At 38.9% G+C, this 24,638-nt stretch overlaps 1 protein-coding gene across 1 annotated transcript in view; it reads right to left on the bottom strand.

Annotated features, from left to right (window-relative positions):
• LOC126382208 (uncharacterized) overlaps positions 1–24,638 on the bottom strand; it is a 58,358-nt gene that overhangs the window by 19,366 nt on the left and 14,354 nt on the right. The gene's annotated exons all lie outside the window — the stretch shown is intronic.

Genomic DNA, 24,638 nt, shown 5'->3' with positions numbered 1-24,638 from the left:
TCCCCACTGCTGGGGCACGGGCCTTCCCTATGGATGGATAGGGAGATCGGGCCTTAAACCATCACGCGGGCCCAGTGCGGATTGATGGTTATTAACGACTGCTAATGCAGCCGGGACCAACGGCTTAACGTGCCTTCCGAAGCACGGAGGAGCTCGAAATGAAAACTTTTTTTGTGGTCACCCATCCTATGACCGGCCTTTGCGAAAGTTGCTTAACTTCAACAATCGCAGACCGAGCGCGTTTACCGCTGCGCCACCGAGCAGATATAAATCGCACAAAATAGTTTACACAGTGCTTCCTTCTTCGAGGAAACGTGTAGTAATGACACGGTGTTACCGCGGCTGGTGGACCGCGGTTCTTGGTTGCGTCACTGCAGAGATTACCATCACCACTGGTTGAGCTGGGATCACACACGTCATAAATCTATCACTGTGACGTATTGTATAAAAAAATGTTTATTACTCTCACCACAAAAATGTGCAACTTCATGCTATCTTAGCTTAGAACTAAAAACTTTTGAAGGAGCTGGTTCTTGCTGGCTTTACGCCTGTGCTACAAGTAACCAGGCCCCACGCCTTGGGTATAAATAATTACTCTAAGGTTATAAAAAGAAACATCACTATGGTGAAAATTGAAAAAATAAAATAAAAATAAAGTAAAAACGATTGAACCAGTTTTAGTTAAACTAAACTTAAAATTAAATTAAAACTAAAACAGTATCACTGTGTGTGTGCGTGTGATTGTATCTCAGTATCGTTCCTTTTTTTGGATCTGACGTATTTTTTTCTACAAAATACGAATAGATTACATATATAGGGTGTTAGTGACATTGTAACGAATACTGACGGGATGATTAAGACCATGATTCCGAGTTGGTATCAAGTGGATCTTCCTGTCGGAAAATTCATGAAAATTTTAGTGTTTTTTTTTTAATTATTTTTCTTTCTATACTTTGCGACGGGAAACTCCACTGGATATCAACTCAGAATCACGGTCTGAATCATCCCTCAAAGTGTTCGTTACGATGTTACTAGTACCCTGTATTAAAAAAAATAAAAAATAAAAAGTTTATTTAAGTAAAATCTATGACACACATATACATTTACGACAAACTATACTAAAAGTGTCGAAATATCGGGACATCCCTGATTTAAATGCGGTAAGAACCCGTTATTATGTGTTTTAATTATCTATACTACTACTACATAGGGGGTTTTTTATTTATTACTTATTTTTACGTAAACCGAATAACAAAACAAGTAAACATTTCATCGAATTCGATCGAAGCAAATGGAATTCTATAGTCTCTGCTTACCCCGGTGGGAAATAGGCGTGAGATTATGTATATATGTATGTAAAAATTTCATTTTTTCCTCAGCATTGCACCCGAGCGAAGAAGGGGCGGGTCGCTAGTGTTTATATATCGCACATCTAGTTCTTAAAAGTCATAAATGTCAAAAAATCTGAAATTAAGTTAACTTAGTAATTAACGTAGATATGGCAAAACAAAAATCGTTAAAGCGCTCTACTGTAAAATTTAAAAAAATTACATTTATGACTTTAAAGAACTAGATGTGCGATATGTAAACAGTTTTCATCAACTACCAATCTAGCCGTATAAGGAAACAAGGAAAGTAAGGTGGCATCAGCAACACATCAACAAATGTCAAGGAACTCCCTTCGCGAGCACAATGAACCTCCGAGAATCAGGAACTGAGGAACCATTGAGGAAACGACGAGGACTGAGGAAGTGGAACTACGATTATCATGACAATGGAATTATGGAAGACACTTCCCTGACATTTCATCATGAACGGTCAAGTGTCATACAAAAGTTGAAGGGTAATGTGTTTTATTGATGGTTTAGGGTTTTACAATACTCGTAAATAAAGAATTTTAATTGTCTTTTGAGCGTGGAAGAAGCGACACTGATCTGTAAGTGGAATTCCGCGGTTACTGCCTACCCCAACGGGAAATAAGCCTGGTCTTATGTACTTATGCATGTTTACTTTTTTAAAAGCCTGAAATAGGAAATAATAATATCCAAAGGAATAACACTGAACGAAAAAATCTGCAATTTTTACTATTTATAAATATCATATACAGTTATGCTTGTAAATATATAATATATTTATGAAATAACTATTAATTAAATAAATAATTGTAATACTTACCACAATTTTACTAAGAAAATAAAGAATTAAGTTTGAATAACGCGTTGATGTCTTTTGTATGGAAGATGTTGATAAGTATTCAAAGTTTATTATGTGTTACGTTTATACTTACTAGGTTTTTAACACCCTGAGCCTAGGCTCTAGTCCCTAGGGCCGCGCCCAACTGGACACTCTCAGTAGGGCTAATATGCGCAACGTGGTAAAATTTTGTCACGGTCATATATTATCGATTCTAAAGATATAATTATGTCGTTTTAACGATTGTTGCTAATATGTGAACTTAAATAAGTCATGTCGTTTTATCAAAAGACGAACTAAATCACGTGGCACGCATGTTAGGGAAAAAGCAAACTTTTCAATTTCGACAAAATTTATTTAATCCATCGATAATTTTAACACGCGCATGTTAGCCCTGCAGGGCAGGCCTGTTTTTTATACCGAGTGAGAGCCCTCGGCGCGCGACGGATTTCATTTGTTTCAAAATCACAATAAAGTACCTAATTCTCAATTCAAATCTTGGTACACGATAAATATATTGATGAACATTGAATAATTGCCGTGGGACATAAAAAATAAAAATTGTATAATTTTTTCAAATTATTAATGCCTAATAATGTTACTATTTGGTTTGGTTGGCTCGACCATTATATACGGCGATACGGCTCACCACCTATCACGTTGGTTTAACAAAAAGCTCGATGAGGCGTGGGTACTTAGATCATCTTACGGTGGATGTACCTCTGACTATCCTAATTGGGACATAGTCGTCAGCTAATTTTGTTGTATTGAGCTAATTTGATTCAGATGGCAACACAGTGCCTGCCAATTTTGAATATACATATATTTTTTTACCAAATTTTTTTTAGTTGAATTTTAATTTGGGATATTTTTCTGTGGCAGTGGGTTAATGCCAACGTTACTTCCTGCTTGCGCCTGCGCAGTTCGCCTTGCCTAATTGTAACTTAAACTACTTTTACTTATTAATTTTGCACAGTTAAAACAAGGCCCATAAAAAGTAGGATTTTTTACAATTCGGTTAATACAAGGTTATTTTTTGTCATTTAAGCGAGAATATATTGTATTATAATATTTAATAATAAGTTCGAAATTTTGTCATGTTCATCTATGACGTCACAGTGTGCTTTTTCATACAAATTAAGTAGTAATTTTATGTTTTGACGTTTAATAAAAATAACTGATTTGACTAGTTGGAAACTAGACTATTATGTTTTCAAACACTTTAGGATCCGTGGTATTTATTACCAACTGTATTAAGTAACAATCAAGAGCGGCGAGGTCACGAATAGCCTATAAATAAGGTAAAGGGCTGTCTTGTGGCAGTGAAACTTAATAAATAAGTTTTGAAACGTCGGATCTAAGTCAAGGTGAGGTCAACGTACTCGCCATGAAAGACGTTAGGCGGTTCCCACACTGTGACGCGTGACGGAGCGACACGCGGCACCTACTTGTTACGTTTTGGTACAATAAGGGCACTTCCAGGCGACGTTCCCCAAAAAAAAAATAGATGGCGCTGTGATAAGTACGGTCACGAGCATTAATATGTATACACTTTGGTACCATGTCACATTAACTTTTTTGACAAATTGAACTGTAAGTCTCACTAAATGTCAAATATGTTAGTGCGACAGAGTCCTAAAGTGGGTACATTACCTATATTGCTCATGACTGTACCTCTTCGTCTCAAGCGCGGTTTGACCATGGTATGTCCTGTGATGGAGTTTGTGTTGGTGTGAGGATCACCTTTTTTTAAGCGTCCACATGACCTTATTATTTGCTATTATATATTCATTTATTTACACATAAAATAATTTTAATAGAACATATTATTCGCTTAAAAAGTAAGGTTAATTTACATAATCATATTCATTACTAGTAACGCACGATTATGCGCGAGTTTTTATAATTTTAATCAGTTTACAAAAATAACAGTGGTTCTTAACCTTTTAATTAAGAAATTATATTATCGTGTTACAGTAACGATAAACATTATAACTAAATTAATTATGTCTTATAATTAATAGTTATAAGGTCTTATAAACGATAAAATTGCCTGGTATTAAATGTGTTCCTCTAGTTATTAAATAACTTGTAATGTATACCTTGATATACATTGATTTAAAAGACGTGTTGCTGTTGCAGTTTTTGTCATTTCTTCTCCTCATCCACCTTGCGAAATAGCTTAGATTCAAAAATGATCCATGATTCATCATCATCAATTTAAGAGCCACGCTCTTGTCGGTGTAGCATTAATGCTACTTTTTAAAGGAAAAATAGGGCAGTGGTTTCCCTCTTGTCTCCCGCCCCGCAGTACTGTGTCCACTGACAGTATCCATCTGTCCACTGATGTTTCTGTTTCTGTATCCATGATTAAGGATGTTGAATAAATTATTCTGATTTGTGATTTCAATACGCGCGTTTATTGTGTAGTTATAAAGTTGCCCCGTCTCTTTAGAATCGAGCTTATAAGCTTATAGCTTGACAATGATAAACAAACGTCCTTGCAGATGACATAACGGTTGGTCACGAGCTGTCGGACCTTTCCAGGGCGGGCCAGTAATGGTGTCACAGTAAACAATCACATTTTATCATCAACCTTGGTTCCGAAACAGCACATTAAGTTCCTTTTACAATCGGACCACGCAGAACGGCCGTACGTAGAATGTAATTTGCAAATAACTGCATAGAATGTCGTAACCGACGTGTTAGGGGCGCGTCTAATCTTTCTGTGTAATCTCTATTATGAGGCAGAAGATTGATTAGGTATTGATTACTTATGTCCTGTGAAGCCGTGGTAGCTCAGTTGATAGAACTCACTACTCACACTCACTTTGAGGTCACAGGTTCGAAGCCAGCACAGGCCTAAACCAATGATTGTCGAATTTGTTTTCGAATTCATGTTTGGATCATAAATTGTCACGTGCTCAGCGGTGAAAGAAATACTCGTGATGAAACCCACATTCCCGAAAAAATGTTTTGTGGAGGTTGTGACCTGACCTGTTTTGGGCTATTTTTCCCTTCGCGGGTTGAGAGATCAGAGAGGTAGACGCTTCTGTAAAAAACCGGACCTGTCAAATCTTCAGGTTAGGTAAGCGGACCCTGTGAAAAATGGGATAAGGCTAGAGAGATGATGACTTATGTACTGTGACGTGAATGTACTTCTTTGCTGGCCTGAGAGTAAAAAAAAGTGAAATTAATTATCATCTCATGTCATACAAACATTTGAAACAAACTAGGGCTGTGCAATACCATTATTGTTTGTTGTATAAGAAATAATAAAACACTGAATTATTATAAGACACAATGTCCAATTTGCCGTAATGATGTGCAAGAACCGACATTGTTTTAATATTGTTTAGTGTTTTGGATTGCGTACAGTGTTTTGTAAGTCAGTAATTGAAAGGAATGTTTGTCTTTAAAGTCATTCTTGTTGTGTATAACAGATCCGTCCGATCATGACCTATGCAGGGGTAGTTTTCGCTCACGCGAGTCCCTCTCAAATTCACCGTCTACAGGTAATACAAAATCGTTTCATGCGGAAAGCCACGGGAGCTCCATGGTTCCTTCGCAATGAAAATCTGCACATTGACCTAGGTCTGCCAACCATTGCCCAATGGCTCAAATTAGCTTCCAAACGTTTTTTCGATTTTGCTCCGCACCACCCAAATCCCCTGGTAGTTGCGGCTTCCGAGTACATTCCGCTTAGGGACGGTACTGAAAAGTATCGGCGCCCGAAGGACGTAATATACGATCCCGACGACCCGATTACTCTAGCCATAGAGGCAGCCAATCAGCTCGCGACACCAAACACTTCAGGTCCCCGATACCGACCCCGGCGGCGTGGTCGACGATTTCCCTCATTCAGCGCTTATCGCTATCGACCCACTAGGGTCGATTAATTCTTTCAAATATTTTTCCTCTCAGACGACGCCCTGAGCCGAGGTTCGCGCCCAACTGGGCACCCTCAGGCCTGTTGTCTTAAACGTTGTACCGGGTGAGAGCCTTCAGCGCTCCCCATTTGTCCGGTCAAGTAGTTAATGCCATCTGCGGCAAATCTACAATAAGTCACGTCAAAAAAAAAAAAAAGAAAAAAAAAGTGTATAACAGAAGTAGAGAAAAAATATTTAACTGCTTATGTCCGGCATCCGAATTAGAATCATTTATATATTTGACGTAATGAGTAAAAACATTTTTGCATCATGAGTATTCATAGTAAAATCGACTATGGTGTAGGTATATATCCTCTCCGAAACAATGGATTATATCCATAAGCACGTAGAGAGCGAAACATTCTGCGCGGCTCCCTTTTTTTTAAAATGTCCTCCGACGGGGGATCTCAGGCGACGCGACGCCCTGAGCCAACGTTCGTTCCCAACTGGGCACCATCAGGCCTGTTGTCTTAAATTTTGTACCGGGTGAAAGCCCTCAGCGCAGCACCCCATTTGTCCGGCCAAGTCATTAATGCCATATGTGGCAAATCTACAATAAGTAACGTCAAAAAATGTGTCTTTATTGTATCCGTATTATGTAATAATTAGTAATACAAGGTGTTAGTGATATCTTACCTAATACTGAGGGGGATGATTCATACCATGATTGTGAGTTAATATCAAAAGGAATCTTCCGTCGCAAAATTCATCTCTTCTACTATCGTGTGGGTTGTGAATGCCAATGCGAATAGTAGTGTCACGGGATAGAGAAATCTCCCGTGACTCGACTGGTAGGGCCAAGCAGTAGGGAAACAAACGGAAACTACCCAATTGCGCGAATTATGCATTTTGTCTTCTTCTATCGTGTGGGTTGCGAGGTGGATTACCAACCCCATCAACCCCGATCGCCCCTGGCATGACTCATGTAACGACTACATGCTTAAATCAGTAAGTACTAACCGGGACCAACGGCTTAACGTGCCTTCCAAATCACGGATCATCTTACTTTTGGACAATCCGGTGATCAGCTTGTAATGTCCTAACCAAACTAGGGATCACAAAGTGATCTGTGATTTGTCCCCATCGGGATTCGAACCTGGACCTCCAGATCGTGAGCACAATGCTCAACCACTGGACCACGGAGGCCGTTACAAAACCTGATATTCTGTTTTTTTTTTTAATTATTTTCAATTTTAGACTTTTGCGATGGAAAATTCCACTCAGAATGTTGGTCTGAGTCATCTCTCAAAGTTTTTGATACGATTCTTATGTACTTACTTGTATTTTAGACAGATCATTAATCATTGTGTGTTTTGTCTGATTGTTGAAATTTAGTTATGTGCAATAAAGTATATCTGATTTGATTTGATCATTTCTCTTTGGCTATAATATTACTAAGTATATCGTTAAGGAAATCTAATCACTAACCCAAGTAGTTGGTTTTATTGCACAAAAGTATACATGTGGCAATGCGCACACGCACTCAGACTGACTCATATTGTGATTACGGAGAATTTCATTTCAAAAGCTCGGAGAACCAATTTGTATGTCGACTTTCATTAGCTGTTGTGAAAGAATTTGTAGTTGATATTCAACGTTAGTTATAAGGAAATTAATACTATAAAATAAAGAAAAATAACGTATAGAACGGACACCCTCCGTCCCGCTTTTTTTTGACCTGACTTATTGTAGATTTGCCGCAGATGGCATTAACTACTTGGCCGGACAAATGGGGAGCTCTGAAGGCTCTCACCCGGGTCCGTCCCGCACCAATTGGCTACTTGACAGTTTTCGGATAAGTATTTTAAAAATTGCAATTACTTGTTTTATACCTCTTAAAATAATTTATTTTCTTGAAAAAGCTTTATATAATAGAAAAAAAACACACATTTCTTCATTTTAAATTTCGCGCGAAAACGGTGGTCACGTGACATTTTGCCCAGTGACGTCATAGTTCAACAAACAAACAAAACAAACCTGACAGTTTTTGTTTATTTTGTGAAATGTGACGTCACACGAAGCTCAATAATGGCCGCCCGTGTTTCGAGTGTTGTAATACACAGATAAAATAGGCCGATAAGGCCGCCATTTACCATGTACTTAGTTAAGTCTTTTTGTAAGTACTTAATTATTTCTTTTTATTTTGGTGCATTAAAGTATATTTGTATTTTGCATTTGTATAAAAAAATGCATTCTTATTTTGTAAAAATAAAATATTTAAAAATTATCTTAATAAAAAAAGCTATTGGATAATTGTTGTTAAATGATAAACTACCATATCAGACATATTTCATATTTTATTGTTTCAACTGTCAAGTACCCCATCCCCTCTGGGTCTTACTTTAGTCTTAAATGCTCGTAGACAGCCTCCGTGGTCGAGTGGTTAGAGCGTTAGGCTCACGATCTGGAGGTCCGGGTCCGATTCCCGATGGGGACATTGTCGAAATCACTTTGTGAGACTGTCCTTTGTTTGGTAAGGACAGGACTTTTCAGGCTTGAATCACCTGATTGTCCGAAAAAGTAAGATGATTACGTGCTTCGGAGGGCACGTTAAGCCGTTGGGCCCGGCTATTAGCAGTAAAAAACCTCCCACCGTATTGGAGCAGCGTGGTGGAGTATGCTCCATACCGTCTCCGATTGATTGAGGGGAGGCCTGTGCCCAGCAGTGGGACGTATATAGGCTGTTTATGTGTGTATGTGTGGTCGTAAGGCGCTAAGGTGTAAGGGGGAGCGACTGCAGACTGTCTGTCTCGCTTCCACTTAGGCGTTAGGCGGCAGGTTTTAGTGTGAAGAGTCCCGGGTGTGCTGTTACAACTGCGTAGCCTTCCACAGTCCCAGTCGGACTATTGCGAACAAAGTACGTCTAATGTGACGAAAATTGCTTGCCCAACAAGAAGTGATACACGCGTCAGATGCATAGCAATCACATGCGCATACGCCGGTATGCGTGTTGCAACGCTGATACATTTGTAGACTGACCCCTGACCTGTTTATTTTATGAGAGGGATATTATGAAACATAGGAAATAATATAACACGCATGGATCCAGTGATGTGCAGGGAATGTGACTTAATGTACATTTATAGTAGCATTAACTACTTGGCCGGACAAATGGGAGCAATGAAGGCTCTCACCCGGTACAACGTTTAAGACAACAGGCCTGAGGGTGCCCAGTTGGGCGCGAACCTCGGCTCAAGGCATCGTCTGAGAGGAAAAATATTTGAAGGAACCTTAGTGGGTCAAACTTTGCAGTATCATAAAGTATTGTGAAATAGACATACTTACTTTATTAATATCCAAAAAAAGATACCGGAATTTTGTATTTTTACCTAAATTCAAAATCGTTTAAATCTTTCTTCGGAAAAATTCTCAGTCAAAATTTTATACAAGTTTTACCTAATGCTATAACCTAGCAAATTTCAGCGACTGAGTATTTAATTTTGGGTTCTTCATATACATAATTGAGTGTCCAGAATGTGTTAAAAGTATTGTATGTAGCGTGATTAAAATTGTGTTTTGAACTGTACGGTCACGAGCATTAATATGTATACACTTTGATACCATGTCACATTAACTTTTCGACAAATTGAACTGTAAGTCTCACTAAATGTCAAATATGTTAGTGCGACAGAGTCCTAAAGTGGGTACATTATGGGTACATGACTGTACATGCAAATGACAGACGAAATGTCAAGCCACTTGCCGTAAACAGACTCGCCGTAGCGGGAATCGCCGTTCGGAGAGTCGCTATCAACGCTACAATTCGACACGAAGAATCGAAGGAGTTAGATTTGTTAAAAGCGACTATAATAAAGATATTGTTCTATTGTGCAAATCAATCAATTACTTAATAGGCTGCCCCGCCCATTGCCTTATGCCTTGCTTGACATACGGACGGACATATCACCGGCATATAGTGTTGTCGAATAATCGATATAATACTATATTATTGTGGATTGTATATTATTGTGGATTGGATTGTGGGTATTATTGTGGGGCGGAAGGCAAGAGGGAAACCACTGCCCTATTTTTCCCTAAAAAAGTATCATGGAGAGTATTTGATGATGATTATAATCGAATAATACTCCAAAATAATCTAAATATTGATATGTCTATCGATAGTATGGAAATTACTACCGATTATTACTCCTCATCTCCCTAGCATTATCCCGTTTTTCACGAGGTCCACTAACCTAACCTGAAGATCCTGTTTTTCACAGAAGCGACTGCCTGTCTGACCTTCCAACCCGTGCAGGGAAAACCAGCCCATTTTGATATAGGTTAAGTCTCGGGAATGTGGGTTTCCTCACGATGTTTTCTTTCTCCGCTGAACACGTGATAGTCTTTTATGATCCAAATATGAATTCGACAAACATCTTCGCTTTTTTTTTGTAATTGTTTAGTGGAAATTTGATATGATGTTATTGTCTTTTTTTTGTGTGTGGCGCCCTTTTATAATAAACTATTTCTATTCTATTCTAAAACAAATGCCTGTGCTGGATTCGAACCTCAAAGTGAGAGGCAAGCGTTCTACCAAACTGTTGCTACCGATTATTACTCATCATCATCATCAATTTAAGAGCCACGCTCTTGTCGGTGTATAGCATTTTCCATTCCAGTCTATCAAAGGCCAATTCCTTGACTTCCCTATAAGACACGACGTTAACCTTTTCTTTAATCTGTTCCATGTAAGCTCTTCTTGGTCTTCCCCTTCCTCTCTTTCCTTCTAGCTTTCCTTCTATGATGTTTTTAATGAATTCGTCGTGTCTTATTAGGTGTCCAATCATCTTGCCTCTTCTGTCCTCAATAATTCTCAGTATTTGTCTCTTTTCCCTTACTCTTACTAGCACTTCCTCATTTGTAACCCTTTCTGTCCAACTTATTCTTTCCATCCTCCTCCAACACCACATTTCAAAGGCCTCGAGTCTCTCTCTGTCCTTCTGTGTCCTTCGATTATTACTACCGATTGTAAAATGATTGCAATACTATCGATAAAATATAATCGATTATTAATCGATATTCAGTGGATTTTTTATCGGGCAACACTACCGGCGTATGTGTATAACTGGTTTGCATTACACGATATTGACATTAGACAGCGGAACAAGTTACTAGAGGGAGAGTTTCTATTCTTAACGACATTACTACGTAAGCTCACGACTATATCCGAGTACAGGTAGATGAACTAAGGACCCACACATCACCGATCTACGAGCTTTTTTTTCTTTCATTATTATTTTTTAAGATTTTTATTTTTATATAATTTTTTTGGCGGTGGGCACGGATCGTCACGCATTGGGTGCCTCATGACGGGTACAGGCGTCGTTGTAGACCTCGAAAGAGACGGCGTAACGACTTGGACGCTTGCAGGAGGGACTGGCCGGAGTACGCACAGCACCGCAAGAAATGGAAAGAGGAAGGGGAGGCCTTTACCCAGCAGTGGGATCTTGTAGGCTAGATTCGATTAGCTTTTTTAAGAATTATTATTTTATCTTCTTCCTTCATGTGGGTTGTGAGATCAACGACCGACCTCACCAACCATGGTGTCAGGGTTAACTGCCGACATACTATTGACTGATTAACGTACCCTCAGCACGGCATCTTATTTTAAATCTCGTTGTGTAGTGGTCAAAGCCGAGTCAGTCTCACAATGTGTTTTTTTTATTAGACGTGTCCAAATAGGGAGCCGAATTCGAGACCTCCGGATCGTGAGCCCAACGCTCAACCACTGGACCATGGGAGCCCTTTATTTATTTATTTATTTATTTGTACACAATGAATGGGAGCCCTTTCTTCATCAACCCGCAATAGAGCTGCGTGAACTACCTATTCTCCATTGTTACTTGATACCTCCTCAAATCTCGAGAGTTGGCTTTTTTTGGAGCAAAACAAATGGGAAGCTCTGAGGGCTCTCGATGAGAGTTAGTCTATGCCTAGCTGTGGGTCGTACAGGCCTTTGCGATTACGAGACTACGAATGAAATTCCATAGACAACAGGCGAAGACACCACCCCCTGGCTTCCATCTAGGCAATCATTACTTCACTTCAATTTCACAACAGTATCGGCACTCTACTCACGTTTGAATTTAGAATTAGGCGGTGCACTTGACCCACACCTGCGCGGTGACAACTGACGATCGCCGGTTGCGCAAGCGACGCGGACGCCGCGCTTTCTCTGCGCTCCCGGCGGATTTACGTGCTAGACTATGTGCAAATATTTTAATGTTATGATAGGCAGATATATATAATTCATACTCTTCACGACTATAACCCAATGGGGTAGTCAAAGATACTATAAGGCGCAAAAGTCAAATCAGTTTCTTGCAAAGTAATAAATTAACTGGTTGCACTTAAGACCTCCTGGTTACAAGACCTTTCTGTAATAGACCAAAAACACCTACAAAAACATAAATTTTATGATTATGACAACTAGTGGTTCATAATTTCACCACTGTATACAAATAATTCGCTGAGCTCAGTGACTGCATTTTTACTCTTTGATTGTACTTACATCCAACGTAAGATGAACTAAGTATGCACAACTCACCGAGCTTTCTGTTAGACCAATGTGATAACCGGTGAGCCAAATCGCTGTCTATAATGGTCGAACCAACTGTGTTAGTGAAAACTGCACTTAAGATATATTTTTAATAACTCAGTCCGGCACCGGGGTTCGAACCGGCGATCCTCGTTTGAGAAGCAAGCGGGTGTACCATAGGACCTCAATGATTATTAATAACTCAATTGCAAGAATAGGTTATATAATATATCATCCCAAACAAAGTAAGATATCTGTTTCAACGAATGGAGCCAAATAAAACAAAAAAACCAGGAATGTGGGTCAGACTAGCACCATTGAACCGAAATTAAGGTGCACTGACCTAAAGGAAACAAAAAAAAACCTGCCAAGACTGTATCGGACTCTTGCTCTGAGGGTCCTGTATTTGAACATATCAGAACCAAGCCGACAATAGAATTTATGTAATCATTTTGATTAGAATCGATCGGTAAGATCTGCCAAAAAACTACCTTTTCTTTATTTTATTTTATGAACAACATTCAGAGTAAGTATAATAAATAATATCACATCAAATTATGTCTACGAGACTCATCATCATCATCGTTATCCTGTTTTCACAAAGCCCTGACGATACAAATTAAAAAGAAATATATACGAGACTATCTATGACTAAATCATGCTATGGACAGGATGAGGATCCGGTGGTGTGAAAATCAAATCAACGTAAAAAAAAATGAAAAAAAAAAAACAAACTTAAATGTAATGTGTTTATGTACGTAAATGTAATCTTTAACGCGCTCGTCCCGGCTTGATAAGAGCTGTTTGTTCGAGTCTTGTCCTAGTCAGCTGTTTTAGATCTTTTCTAAATGACTAACTTATTTATTTATTATTTATTTCTTTGTACACAATAAAACAGATACAATAAACATACATAGAAAACAGATAGTACAGGTAAGCTTATCTCTAAACAAAGAGATTTCTTCCAGCTGACCTACATGACAAGAGAGACATTCAACGTATAATATTAAATAGATTAGACATACATACGCGTACAAATTATTTAGAAATTACTTATACTAATATAAAAAAAAAATATTAACCTAAACCTACAAACCACATTTAGATAAATTATATATAATATATATTCCATAAATATATAAACAATTAACTTGTCTGAAACAAACGCATGAAGCCAGTGATCTTTTTCTTATCGTGTGGGTATGCATTCGGAAATACAGAAGACGCCAGAGAATCCCACATCCTAGCAGTGCGTATAATGAAGGACGATGCGAAGCGCTTTGTGCAATGATGTTCAAAGATGATTGTTCAAAGCTTTTAAGTACAAATCTTCATAATGTTTGCACATTTCTAAATCTTCCTGCATATATTTTATTAAGATATGTGTCACTACTGAGGCGGTCCTGAAGTTCACTAGGAATGGACCACACGGGACCCTAAAACGCACTGTGATGTGGACACATTCCTTACAATTTGATTTTAATGAGTAGAGAAGGATTTCCGACTTGTCTGGCTTAGTAGTAATGTCGAGCCAGCTGCGGCGATCTACGATAAGTTATCAAAAGGAAACAAAAAGAAAGGAGATACGATTGGAACTGGAAGTTATTTATAAAGTAGGATTTGAAAATGAATATGACATTAAACAGGAACTTTTAATGTTTGTTTGTTTTAGTGGAATTTTGATATGATGTTGTTGTCTTTTTTTATTGTGTGTGGCGTCCTTTTATAATAAACTTTTTCTATTCTATTCTATTCTACTTATTTTTAAGCCTTATTTAACGAGTTGAAATTTATTTTTATTGTCAACTATAAAGAGATAAAGGAAGGAAAAATATTAAGCTTAGTATTGACTTGATGAGCTATTTTACAAACTCACGCCTATTTCGCATCGGGGCAAGCAGAGACTATGGTAAGTATTCCATTTGCTTCGTATCCTGACACACTTCTCTTGCTTCCTCCACATTCATCAATAGTTTTATACACACACTCCGGTTTATGAGCTATTTTAGAATTTCGATTGTTATTTTTAAACTTTTTACCAATAATACATTAGACCGCCTTTTTTACGATTTTGTCCTGGAGTTTTAGAATTATTTCTTGTTAACTATAAATGAGTGCGGTTAAAGTAATGTTCTTTGAAATAGAACCAAAATTTTTTAAATTGCTTTAATTAAGTAAGTAAGTATAATAAGAAACTAGGCACTGCAGCTGTAATTTATTAATCATTTATTGATGTCTTTGGTATTGATTATTTATCTCGGAAAGTTATGGTTCGGGTGAAGCGTGTGCACTTAGTTCATCTCGCGATACATGTACCTCTGACTAGCCCAATAAGCTTTAGTTTCCAACTAGTCAAATCAGTTACTTTTTACTAAACGTCAAAACATGAAATCACTAAGGAAATTGTATGAAAAAGCACACTGTGACGTCATAGAAAAACGTGATAAAATGTCGGACTTATTATTACTTTTTTCTTGATTAAAATTCATAAATAAGTTAAAAAGAAAAATGAAAATGTTTTTCTTTAGTTTTAGGTCTGTCTTTATTTAGTAATCAGAATTCCATAATTTTATCTTGAACCTAAGAGAATATGCTAGTGAGCCTTATGTTATGCAGCGGAAAGCAGTCACTATTTGGCTGGAAAGAATTCTTTAGTTACAATGCCCAGAATTATTCAACAGATAAAATTATTATATATAACATACTGTTACGAAACGCGACGTAAAAAATCACTCACATTAATGTCCCTTTGTATTCTAAAGCGTACATCGTTTATTTTTATACCAACAGCTTTCACATAAAACCATAACTTATGGGAATGTCAACGTAGAAAAATGTAGAAAGTGCTCAGAACACACGTACGTCAATAAAGCTAAATCATTGCTAACAAGTCAAATCGTTACGCAGGCCAATGCTGGGTTTGTGCTGCGGTCATAGAATAAGATGGTTTTTTCTTGACGTGACTTATTGTAGATTTGCCGCAGGTGGCATTAACTACTTGGCCGGACCAATGGGGAGCGCTGAAGGCTCTCACCCGGTACAACGTTTAAGACAACAGGCCTGAGGGTGCCCAGTTGGGCGCGAACCTCGGCTCAGGGCGTCGTCTGAGAGAAAAATATTTGAAAGAATTAATCGACCCTAGTGGGTCGATAGCGATAAGCGCTGATTGAGGGAAGTCATCGACCGTCACCGTCTGGGTCTTACTTTAAGCGATTATGTAGTCACTTATGCAGTCACATAAGCGCTTAAACGCGCTTAGGGTAGTCACCCTGTCTCTCGGGCCCGACGCGCCAACTACGCGGACTCTGACATTGGGATCGGGTAATGTAATCTCATCGGTAGTCGGGTCCACGAATTCTAGACTCGATCTTCTTCTATCGTGTGGGTTGTGAGCTGGAGTACCAACCTCATCAACCCTGGTGTCAGGGTTACTATTAAGCCGCAAAAGGCCCTTGACGTGGCTCATGTAACGACTACGCCCTTCCATTAGTAAGTAAATAGTAACCGGGACCAACGGCTTAACGTGCCCTCCGAAGCACGGATCATCTTGCTTTCGGATAATCAGGTGATCAGCCTATAATGTCTTAACCAAACTAGGGATCACAAAGTGATTTGTCACCACCGGGATTCGACCTTCGGACCTCCGGATCGTGAGTACAACGCTCAACCACTGAACTGCAGTCATAGAATAAAAAATACCACGCACTACTGTGACGAATTGACAATGTCACATCGCATCAAACTCCGCAAGCAGAGAGTTCTGGAGTGTGCTGCGGTTACCACGTGGTCGTGGTGGAAACAAACATCAGGGGCAAAGACCCCATCCTTGCCACTTTCACTCGTAGAAAATTATTTTATATTTAATGGTTTCCGAACGCACCATTTGTTTTAGTCAAATTATAGTTGGTTGCCTCCACCGTGGTATTATTATGGCCAGTAGCGGTTTTAGGATCATTATTTTTATAGGCAACATTTCTTACTTCATTTTATGACCGCAATTGAATTTGTTATTATGCCATCTCTTACGCGTGTTTCTTGACATGACTTATAGATTTGCGCATATGGTATTTATTTGGCCGGACAAATGGGGAGCGCTGGGGACTCTCTCTCGGTGCAATTAATATTTTTTTATTTAAGACTACGGCGTAAAATTGCGTATTTGCGAGGATAATAGACAAAAATATATTTTTTAACCACAACTTTCAAACACGTGCTGATCACGCTGTTTCATTTTGTAGGACAATAGTGCTATTCCTGCAAACACCATCTAATTTTATTTTAAGTTATATCTGTCATTTTCTTATCCGCCGAAAAGGAAAGGGACGGGTAATCGACAAGCATAAAATTTATGGAACACACGTCAATTTTAAGCACAAATCTAAAACAACCGTCTAAAAATTTTACATGGCCAATACAAAATACAAATACAAAAATATTTATTTGTCTTCCAAAAACCTTTTTTACAAATTGTGGAAGCACACCATTTAAGCAATACATTGCTTGTGCTAGGTGGCCTCGCTCTTCCCAAACCCGACAGAATTATATTGACAGCACACGTCAAACGGCTTGCATACCAGCGAGAAACCTTTTTGATTCGCCCGGGTTATTCATTAATTTACTCATTCTTCCTAAAATTAAGAGGACGGATGATTGACAATCCGTACCTTTCCTTTTAGGCGGATAAGAAAATGACAGGTAATAAAGTAAAATTTGGAGGTGTCTGCAGGAATCGGGGCCAGTATTTAAATAAAAGTGTTTTAAAACCTTAAAATGTCTCCTCCGTCAGACCTTTAACCTGAAAGCGTTTGTTTGCCAACGTGACGACACTCCCAAGGCACAGATGAAAATATTTTGAAAGTCTCTAAAATTACCATATGTATGCATTAGCTGTACTTACACCTTGAAAGTCAGTAAAATTTGTATAGTTTCGTGTGATCTTTTGCAATTTTACCACATCGAAGCAATTCATCTAAGAAAGCAATATTGCTATTTGACATTTGTTTGCATTGAACACTTACTTTTAAATGTGCAAATATATCGCTTTTTAGATGAATTGCTTCGATGTGGCCTTTTTAACCCCCAAGTACATTATGTATTAACATGACCTCTATTTGGATTAGGACGTCGCTATTATGTCTGAGTGATTCCAATTACGAGGCTAATGTTTCAATATTGACTGACTTTCAATATTTTTCAATGTCGTACACGTAAATAACGGGTAGATCCGGAGTAGCTCCCGAATTTGAACAATAGATCAACTGTTTTAAGTTTACGCGGTTATTATCATAATTAAAGCACATAATAACTGGTTCTTACCGCGTTTAAATGGGGATATGAGACTCCCGATATTTCGACACTGTTGCAAGTGCCATGATCACGGGATGACTGATGAGATAAGAACCCGCGCGGGTGAATAATAAAAAAATAAATGTCAATACAATTCAAATTTTCCAAAAACAAACTGCCTAATTATTTTCCAATTGTCTCGTGGTTTCTTTGTATTTGACGTCACGTTTGTATAACAGTTCCCTAAAAAGTTTTGACTCTTTTAAAGTCCTGTTGATTTAAAGGAGAGAGTCCCGTAGGTTTAAAATTACAATCAGTGGACCACTTATATGTATATACTTATAACTTGACTTAGCATTAGAACCCAACTTTTTTAATTAGTAAATTAATCACGTTACGATGAATATTGGACATAATGCGAACTGGACATTTTGCGAATTGGACCATTTGCGAACTGGACATTCTGCGAATTGGACGTTTTGCGAACTGGACATTTTGCGAATTGGACATTCTGCGCCTAAACGGACAGCGGTTCTCATACAAAATGCGCGTTAGGGCCTTTCCAACCTGTTCCTTATATTCCGTGCCATTAACCACCTACTTGGCTGGCTTGTGTGATGTACGTACGTACCTACTTGTTAGGTTTGAGAATAAAATAAACGATTTTTTCTAATAATTTACTTTCCGGGTGAGAGCCCTCAGCGCTCCCTATTAGTCCGGCCAAGTAGTTAATGCGGCAAATCTACAATAAGTCACGCCAAAACCATTAAATTAACAATATCTTTCACAACAGCCTTGCTATCTTATTAGCCCGCAAGTAAAAACAGCGCGTGAATGAAGCGCCTGCGCAGCCTAGTGGGTCAGTTGGCCAGTCACATAACTGTTACGCAAGTTCGAGTCTCGATCGCACTATCACGGGGGAAATTAACGTTGCTAAACTTTAGTAAAAGTGAACGTTGGACTGGTTTTATACTGGTTGAGACGAAATGTGTGAGATAGTGGAGTGTTAATATTTAGATTGCGACCTCCGTGGTCCAGTGGTTGAGCGTTGGGCTCACGATCCGGAGGTCCTGGGTTCGATTCCCGGTGGGGACATATCACAAAAATTACTTTGTCGTAATTCTCGTATGGCAGGGAATTAGGAAAATAACCACAGTGACATAAGTCAATCAAGTCTAGATGTAAGCTCTAATATTCCTAACACATAACCTCACAACTCTAACACGGCACCTGTCAGTTTGTTTAGACCTCAGCAAACAGATGTCACAACCGCGTCTTTTTCTTATCTGTAGTTTGCGCAAAGTTCCGCCTGTCTGCCGGTGTTGTCGGTGACGGGTTGCGCAAACGCTGCGGTCATCTGTGCGCGCAGCTGGGATGTAGCTTTTGGTATGTAGTTCATTTGAACTTCATGTTCTTTTTTCAAAACAAACATAAAAAGTAAAATAATGGATGAGAAAATTCCATAAAGAAGAGATTTCTTCCTTCTCCAGAGATAGAGGAGAGAAAGAGAGGGTTTAAAACTTAAAACAAAAGATAAGTAATGTGATAAGGCTAAATATAATTAAACAACTATTGCCTTGGTTACAATGAACATTCTCCTTCTAACGTGCAAGTTTTTAAGTGTAGGTTCGCCAAATGCTGAAACGTTTACAATCACAGAAACCTATTAAGGGCCATATCTCACTTGGACACCACGGTGGCCCCACCAACAAAATATATGCACGGTGTCTTAGTCAGATAGGGCCCTAAAGGTAAGCCAAAGCAGAGAGCACACAACACACTAGACAAAGGGTTCCCAAGCCGGTAGTCAAGAGTGACTGTTGCAAACACAAAACAAACAAATTAAAGGCGCTAATAAAGAGGTAACGTCGGCACACATAATATCAGTGGCCAAGGAAACGCATTTACTCAGACAATGGCCAGTAAGCTGTAAAATGACATGGTGCGCAGCCAGGGGCGGACTGGGGCGCGGTGGGGCTCGTGACACTTTAAGTTATAAACATTGCGTATGAGTGGAAGAATCAAGGCGAGGCCTTTGTCCAGCTGTGGGATAGTAGGTATCTATTTGTGATTTCAAAACCATAATTAATGTTGTTACACTTATTGAAATTAAAAGTCCAAATTCTATTTCAGTTCTAGCTATTGTTAGATGGAACAGAATCGATTGGTCTAATCTCGACTACATCACTATGCTAATGAACGTCACAACACTGGCTTTTGTTCTTTGACAGACCTATCACCCATTGAAGATATTGTCAGGCTGTATGGGCTAAGTTCATTTTTGCCTGCCCGAATGCGCAAATTGAAAAAAGAAATAACGCTATTTGTAAAACATCTGTATTGACTTAATACTATGCTAAAATCTTAATAGGTATAGCAATAACAAATCATATAGCAGTAGCAATAACAAGCCAAAATATTTTTTAAACTCACGCGCGTGTCGTGTTACTTCGTCATTGATAAAACAATTTACGTATTAATGTATTTTTTGTTGCGTGCTTTTAATGTGTTTTTAGACGAGATTTTTTGAAAATTTCTAATTTTGAACGAGAAGAAATAAGACTATGGATTCTTTATAGGGCCCCGGAGTTTCACGGCCCCGACGCCCCACCTGAGTTCTTCCCTGGCTAGCTCCACCACTGTGCACCACAATAGTTCCCACGTGCATTGTGCACGTAAGCCGCACGTCTGCACGGGGTTAAGGTTGGTGCGGTCGAACCACGTAATTACGTGCGTTTGGACAACAGGTTATGTTAAATGAAATTGATAGAAGCGTGTCAGGTGTTGATGGTTGTAATTAATGGGTTTTACGAGTCCGAAAATACCTAAAGGGTGTCTTTTTTAAAGTGACTTATTGTAGACTAGCTTTTGCCCGCGACTTCGTCCGCGTGGCGTGTTATATAAGAGAGAGATCTTTGTGTGTGTGGGAGTGCATATCAAATTTCAAGCATCTAACTTATGCAGTTTAGATTTTTTCATACAATTTTTTTCCCAATAACTCCCATTTTTCAAAATACAGCCAAAAATAAACTTTATATTTACTAAGGTATGCATGCATGCTAGATTGAATCAATTGATTGAATTGATTTTTTTTTTTAATTGATTGTTCATTGAGTTTTAATTTTAATACACACTTCCTCTCTTCCCTTCAACGTTGCTGTGCCCTACAGGGTCCATGTTTTAGTTCCTATGCCTATGTAACACCCTATTGTACTACATGGAATGCAATAAATAATTTAATTGAATTGAATTGAAAACATCTATCTCACGCGGTTTCGATTTTTTCATATAAATGTTTTTTTTCCGCTAACTCCCGTTTCCGTGGGAATTTTGCAATATCCTGTTACAGCTAAGCTTTAAGTTAACTAAGGTACCTGCATGCCAAATTTCAAGCGTCTAACTTAAGCGGTTTAGATTTTTCATACAAAAGGATTTTCCCGCTAATTTCCGTTCCCGTGGGAATTCCGGGAATTCCTTTCTTAGTGCACCTCAACGGTACCTAAGCTATGTCCCTTCCAAATTTCAAATGCCTACGTTTAGCCGTTCAGGCTATGCGTTGATATGTCAGTCACTGAGTCAGTCAGTTTCTCCTTTTATTTAGATTTGATTTTTTCATACAAATGTTTTTTCCCGCTAACTACCGTTCCCGTGGGAATTTTGTAATATCCTGTTGCAACTAAGCTTTAAGTTTACTAAAGTACCTGCATGCCAAATTTCAAACGTCTAACTTGAGTGGTTTAGATTTTTCATACAAAAGGTTTTTCCCGCTAATTCCCGTTCCCGTGGGAATTTCGGGAATTCCTTTCTTAGTGCACCTCTACGGTATCTAAGGTACCTGCGTGCCAAGTTTCAAACATCTAACTTCAATGGTTTAGATTTTTCATACAAAAGGATTTTCCCGTTAATTCCCGTTCCCGTGGGAATTTCGGGAATTCCTTTCTTAGTGCACCTCCACGGTACCTAAGGTACCTGCATGCCAAATTTCAAACGTCTAACTTGAGTGGTTTAGATTTTTCATACAAAAGGATTTTCCCGCTAATTCCCGTTCCCGTGGGAATTTCGGGAATTCCTTTCTTAGTGCACCTCTACGGTATCTAAGGTACCTGCATGCCAAATTTCAAACATCTAACTTGAATGGTTTAGATTTTTCATACAAAAGGATTTTCCCGTTAATTCCCGTTCCCGTGGGAATTTCGGGAATTCCTTTCTTAGTGCACCTCCACGGTACCTAAGGTACCTGCATGACAAATTTCAAATGTCTAACTTGAGTGGTTTAGATTTTTCATACAAAAGGATTTTCCCGCTAATTCCCGTTCTCGTGGGAATTTCGGGAATTCCTTTCTTAGTGCACCTCTACGGTACCTAAGGTATCTGCATGCCAAATTTCAAACGTCTAACTTGAGTGGTTTAGATTTTTCATACAAAAGGATTTTCCCGCTAATTCCCGTTCCCGTAGGAATTTCGGGAATTCCTTTCTTAGTGCACCTCTACGGTATCTAAGGTACCTGCATGCCAAATTTCAAACGTCTAACTTGAGTGGTTTAGATTTTTCATACAAAAGGATTTTCCCGCTAATTCCCGTTCCCGTAGGAATTTCGGGAATTCCTTTCTTAGTGCACCTCTACGGTATCTAAGGTACCTGCATGCCAAATTTCAAACGTCTAACTTGAGTGGTTTAGATTTTTCATACAAAAGGATTTCCCTTCACTACTCTGTTCCTATTGATTGTAGCGTGATGAAAAGTATACTATAACCTGTCCAGGAGTGTGAAGAATAATTGTACCAAGTTTCATTAAAATCCGTCCAGTAGTTTTTGTTTCTATAAGGCACATACAGACAGACAGACAGACAGACAGACAGACAGACAAAAATTTTACTGATTGCATTTTTGGCATCAGTATCGATCACTTATCACCCCCTGATAGTTATTTTGAAAAAATATTTAATGTACAGAATTGACCTCTCTACAGATTTATTATAAGTATAGATTTCCCGCAGATGGCATTAACTACTTGGCCCGACAAATGAGGAGTGTTGAGGGCTCTCGCCCGGTACAAAATTTAATACAACGGGCCTGAGGGTGCCCAGTTTGACGCGAACCTCGGTTCAGGGCGTCGTCTGAGAGGAAGAATATTTGAAAGAATTAATGGACCTTAGTGGGTCGATAGCGATAAGCGCTGAATAAGGGAAATCGTCGACCGCGCCGGCGGGGTCGGTATCAGGATTCTGAAGAATTGGTGGGGGGCGGAGAGTTACCATTCTATACGTTTCTGGTGATTTGTAGGTCTATGCACGCCGATAGGGAAAACGAGGGTGAGTAGAATACTCAGTCGAGTCATGGAAGAAAAATGAAACAAAAATGCAAGCATGATCTCTAACGAATTCAATGTTACCATCTACTGGTTTAATTAACCTCTACCTATCCTAACCAGTCGCGTCCTGATCTCTAACCCCTAAAAGGTGAAGGTACGGCCATCTGGCCTTGCGTTACGTAACAACCTGTCCCACCGACAGGACCCGCGCGACCGGTGCGCGCGCGCAGCAGGACGTCACTCTAGCCGCCATTTCACTTTCCATTTATGAACCTCAACCGTTGCGGAGCATATAGCGCCCGCACGAGTTACTATACTTACCTACCATAATAAACGTCACACTTTTATGTTTTACTCGACTGCGCAAGAGGGTTACGTTTTTGATTTTTCTCGAGTGAACTACTTGGCTTAAAACTTTTAGGGTCGGCTTACCTAAACTGAAGATCTGACAGGTCTGGTTTTTTACTGTGGTCTGATGCCGTGTCTCTATGGTCGCGTGGTCTTACGTTCTGACCAATAATTGGTCGTGTACTCGTACTAGGTTCAAGATAAATTATGTAATTCTGATTACTAAATAAAGGCAGTTATAAATCTAACGAAAACCATTTTCTTTTTTCTATTTAAGTAACTTATTTATGAATTTTATTCAAGAGAAACGTAATAATAAGTCCGACTTTTTATCACGTTTTTCTACGACGTAACAGTGTGCTATTTCAAACAAATTCCATAGTAATTTCGTGTTTTGACGTTTAGTAGAAAATAACTGATTTGACTAGATGGAAATTAGCCTATTTTCTGTTGCCAATACACGCCATTCGGGTTCCAATTGTCGATTGTGACATTTTGCGGGTTGGTGCGAAAGCAGTTTCGTCATAATTGTATTGAAATGGATCGGTATTTAACATTATGTTTATGTTGTTATTATTATTGGCAAATGAAATGCGAGAATTGCGAATTAGGCAAACCATTCTGCAGTGGGTTGAGAAAAGTCGTAGCTTGTAGACAGTTAGTTTTTGATTTGACTTATTGAATTGCTTCATGGAACCACTTGGCCGGACAGCATTATGGGCAGAGAGGCATAACTTAAAGAATTAACTGCGACATAAGCCGATGGTCCCAGTTACTACTTACTGACGTAAGTACGTAGTCGTTACATGAGTCATGTCAGGGGCCTTTGGCAGCTCAACAATAACTCTGACATTAATAATTCGCTTCATAACCCACACGATAGAAGACTGCGCCGCGACATGCTTTGGATCTTTGTTGGTCGTTGACGGTCAGGTTACTATTGAGCCCTTACATGGCTTATGTAACGACTATGGACTTCCATCAGATAGTTGGAACCAACGGCTTAACATGCCTTCTGAAGCGCAGACAATC

The sequence above is a fragment of the Pectinophora gossypiella genome, chromosome 3, assembly GCF_024362695.1.
Source record: "Pectinophora gossypiella chromosome 3, ilPecGoss1.1, whole genome shotgun sequence".
NCBI lineage: Eukaryota > Metazoa > Arthropoda > Insecta > Lepidoptera > Gelechiidae > Pectinophora > Pectinophora gossypiella.
Note: the sequence above shows the minus strand (reverse complement) of the source record. Positions and strands in the feature narration are given on the sequence as shown.